A 5006-nucleotide genomic window follows, 5' to 3' on the forward strand; every position below is an offset into this window, starting at 1 on the left:
GATTAGAAGGGACTTTTAAGGCACGTAATGTAGGCCATGGCTCATGGTTATGAAAGAAAAGGATAAATAGGCCCAAACAAGTTTTAGGGTGTTGAACCAATGATCAATCATTCTGATGCCTTCAATCCTGTCTTGCTCAATTTGGATCTGCTCATATGTGTTTCTCTGGATTTCTCTTGATGTTCCATGATCTTCGAGTGAAGTGATTCAGAGATTCGGGAATGATTGTGCTTGATCAATCTCATAGTTTGAAGTTTGATGTGCCATTGTCTTTAGGGAATCTTTGCATGTGCTTTTTGTCCCTTTTTCTTTTGATTTTGCTCTTTTTTCCTTTTGTTTGTTTCTCTTTTTCTTAGTTTTTTTTGCTTTTTGCTTTTTCTTTTTTGTTCTTGATTAGATCTTCGCACTTGCCATTTGGTCCACCTTTTGGTGTCTCTTTTTGATTGATGTCTTCACTCATGTGAGCAGATTTTTTCCACCTTGCCCCCAATATGGAGGGTGATCCTTGGTTAGGGTTGAATCAGAAAAAACTACAAGCTCAAAAGGGGACACAAGGGATATATTTTCTCCTATTGTAAAGGATAAAGAAGAAAGTCGTCATCATTTCATACATGGAAGTCCTCAGAAGAGGTATCCCAGGGGGATAGATTTTCAGGATTAATTTCATTCATGAAAAATAGTGTAGTTAATGCGTGATAGAATATTTCGAAATGAATTGTTTTTTTGCTCCTTGCTCCCAACATACCTCAATGTTCAGGCTCCCGGCGAGATGCCCCAAATTGTGTCTTAGAAGAATGCTCATGTTCAAATGAACAACTCAATGCCTTGAGTATTAAAATGTTAATTTTGAGTCTAAAAAGACAATGGTGTGACTTTATTTGACTCAAAGAAAGGTATGGTGTATCAAAAAGATAAAGACAATGTTCAGAATTTCAAATGGAAGTTATGTCAAAATTTGGTCTTTTTGGTAATGATCAAGGTATTTCATTTTGGGGTTTGAGACATGATAAGAAAGGTCTAATCTTGTCATATGTCAAAAATCTATAATTCTTGAAGAGTTAAAAGAATCCTTAATTCATTTAATATTCGAAGAACTAAAGATTAAAATTTATTCAATTGCTCCACCTTTTGTCATATGTCAAAAATCTATAATTCTTGAAGAGTTAAAAGAATCCTTAATTCATTTAATATTCGAAGAACTAAAGATTAAAATTTGTTCAATTGCTCCACTTTAGAAAGTAGCATAAATTCAATCGTTTAAAAGATTAAGCAAACATGAAATATCAGTGACGTGTTCAAACAAAACAATCCTCTAAGTGCAAATGGTATATGCCATGCCCCCTTCTTCGGCTGTCAATGCCCCTGAATCCATCAGGTTTTGGATCTTGCGCTTCAGCGCCTTATAGTTCTCAGAGGAATGTTTGGAGCATCCTATGTGGCAACTACAAATAGCTTCAACATTGTAGCCCTTAGGATATGTGGACTTTTTTCTCAGATCATCTTGGCAGGTTTAGTCGTACAACCAGCTGATTGGGCTCATTCGTTGTGATAGTTTTTTTATGATGTTACAATCTTGCTTCCATGTGGTGTCATGTGGTTAAAACCACTTCATCGAATTCTCCGTGAAGAGATTTCATGTTTATGAAAATACTTAAAAAATGATATGTATATGCAAAATGCAAAAATGTATGAAATATTCGAGGCATTGATCCAAAAACATGTATGTTATTGTAAATAACCTTTTGGGACAAAAGTGTTTTCTTTAAGAGACAATAAACATATTTAAAGGTACATCCAGACTAAATCCTCTAGGCCCGGAACCGGTTGACTAGTCATTTACCTTCGTCTTTCACCGGTTGAATAACCTGTCGAACCGCCGACCTCTCTGGATGAACCGTGAAAATGTTGAGTTTTTTTGTATTGGTTCCCAAAAGTGTTGAATGACTTCATCTCTGGCTTCCATCCTTGCTGAATCGGAATTCCATTGAAATCCTCCATCAAAGGGATTATTCGAAGTTCATTTTTTGTTTCTTGAATTTTGTCAACAGTGACTTGCCATTTGTTCTTGTTGTCTTTGAATGGACTCTCGAGGTCAGTAACCTTTTTCGTCTTGCCTTGCCACCTTTGTCAACCATTTTTGAAAAGTTAACTTTTGATGTACTTGATTGTGGGCACCATGAAGTGACACATAGTTGTCTTGCAAATTGTCCTCATTTTCTTTCTGAGCCTTTTCGGACCATAGCCGGACCCTGCGTTCTATCTCTTGTATTACAACCCCTTTGTCCTTAATGCAGATTATTCATGTTTTAACAAAACAGTTTTTGGTGGATCAACACCTCTTTTAATGATACAAATAATGAAAACAAAATAAAAGAGAACAAAAGTAAAATAGAGTTAGTGAGATAAATCAAAATAATAATAAAAACGAAAATCCTACCCCACATGATATCTACCCGCATGCTTAATTCCTACCCGGACATGATCTCTATCCCGCATGCTAATTTCACACAAATCCTAACCGCATATTTGTCTAGTTCGATGCTTTGAACAGAAAGTAAAGAAGGAAATAATTCCGGCACCTAGGGTTTGAAATGAGGTTTTGAGGTGGGCTCTAATCCTTGTAGTCTCCCGAGTTAGGTTCTAAAAAAAAACGGTACCCGAGTTCTCCTTGCTGGTGCCTCCTTAGGCTTACCAGACCCTTGTCCTAACCCATCACAGGTTGTGTGGACTAAGTTAAACTCAAAGGAGGAACATTCTCTTATGCCATACGGAGAATAAATTCACACGAAGACATAAGGTATATGAATCCCGAAGGCTACTTGCTAGGCCGCACGGTGAATAAATTCACACGAAGCGTCGCTTTCACCCCACTTAAATATGGTTCGGAGCTCGGGTATAGAGCCTTAGACGAAAAATCTTTAAGGTCTGAAATCATTAGAAAATAGTTAGTAAAACTATTACTTGAAAAAAAATAATCAAAGATAAATAATTGGAATCGAATAAATAAATTAAAATTTAAACTTGTAATTTCGCTTAGAAAATAGTTAGTACAACTATTTACTTGAAAAAAAATAATCAAAGAAATAATTGGAATCGAATAAATAAATTAAAATTTAAACTTGTAATTTTCGCTAAAAAAGACAAACGAAAATTAATTATGGCCTGACTCACTACCTGTCCCCAGCAGAGTCGCCAAGTGTCGCAGCCGTCTTTCGGTTGGGCCCCGAATTGGCTTCGACTTGGATTAATTGGGTTAGAGTTGCCACCGACCATTTTAAAACGGATTTAGGTGGGTCGGACACCATCTTACCTGATCTGTGTTGTACCAAAAACGTGTCGGGTTCGGGAGTCGGTTACGTTCAAGGAAGGATTAGTACCCTTGAACCGTCCTTTTGGTACCAATTAATTTTCTGGTTGTCTTAATTGCGGAAATTAAAATTTAAAAATCCGATTCAAATTACCTATCTTTAATTGATTGAGAGTTCTAAAAAAAATAAAAATGTTAGATAAAAAATAATAATAAAATTAAACAAATCAATGGAATAAAGAGAAAAAAATAATAATAATAGAAATGAAAGTAAATCAAATGAAAAGAAATGAAAAAAAATAATAAAATAAAATATCCTATGAAACGTGCACAAACGCACAAAGCAATGATGGCCTAGCACGTAAATTCAAATAGCTGGGAATATAGCCATACGTTTGACAGTTAGGAGTGTAATAGAAGCTATCTCGGATTGATTTAAAGGATTGAATCAAAAATCTAAATTTGCAGAAGAAAATTAATTATTCAAAATGTAATATTCAAATTTTCTTTCTTGGTTGGAACAGATATCAAGGGAATAAAAGTAGGAAGGGACAAGACCAACCGACAAATGCACATGTAGACCCAGGGATGAAAATGAAACGAACGATGGAATGATGAACAGAATCGAGATGAAAACAAAGTTGCAGGGACCCGAGTAAAATTTTCCAAGTAAAGACCATGAGCTGTAGGAGGACTAACATGAAATTGAAGAAGAAATACATGTCTAAATCAGAAAGAAAAACAATATGAGAATAGGATCAACATGAAATGATGGAAAAACACAGGGGACCACGATGTTGATTTTCCCTTGGTCATTTAAAAACACGAAAGCCTTGATGGGTATTTTAATGAAACTATAAAACTTAAATTATAACAATATAATTCACTCCATTTTCATAAGAAAACTTGGACTTAAACCTTTGTTTTCAAAATTCTCTGAACATCACTTAGTGTTCTTCGTGTTCATCTAAAATTCCAGAAACCGCCCGTCACTTGCCACCAACCACCGCAAGTTAGCTCCGTCCGCCGTTCGTCGGCGACTAAAAAGGTAACCAAACACTTTTCGATTCCTTTTTCTCCACTGAGTGCAAATATAAACTTAGTTCTTGCAAAAGAAGTCAAAAACAGTAGATCTGAAAAATAAATAAAAATTTCATCGGGAAAAAAATTCGCCGGGGGCGATACAAAGATCTGAGGGAGGTTTCTTTCGAAAGAAAGCCTCGGTTTTTTAAGGGTTTCTCTTTTTCTTTTACAAAATCCTCACACTTTTCTCTAGCTTTTTCTGATTCTTCTCTATTTTTCGCGTATCGATTTTTGATTTCGCTCCTCTTGATCTTTGAATGGTGCTCTATGGTTTTTTCTGGTATTTTCGTCTGATCCTCTCCCCTCTCTCTGTTGATTACATGTATTTATACTAGAAAAAAATGACAACTTTGAGTCCTAATCAAACTCTATCGTTCTTGTTTGTTTCCGGATATCTCGGGACCGAGAGTCGTGCAGTCGTGGGAGGCGCGAGGATGATGTTTGACCGGGCAGCTGGGATGCGTGAGGCGTAAGGGCTTCTCGAACAAAGTCGTGCGGCGCTAGGGTGAAGCTCTTGGCTAGGGTTTGAGACAACCCTAAATATCTCCATTATGGACCGTTGGATCTCGTCTAGATCCAACGGCCACTTTTGCTGGCGGCTGGAGGCAAGAGTAGG

Source organism: Hibiscus syriacus, unplaced genomic scaffold, assembly GCF_006381635.1.
Source record: "Hibiscus syriacus cultivar Baekdansim isolate YM2019G1 unplaced genomic scaffold, ASM638163v2 tig00110607_pilon, whole genome shotgun sequence".
Taxonomy (NCBI): Eukaryota; Viridiplantae; Streptophyta; class Magnoliopsida; order Malvales; family Malvaceae; genus Hibiscus; species Hibiscus syriacus.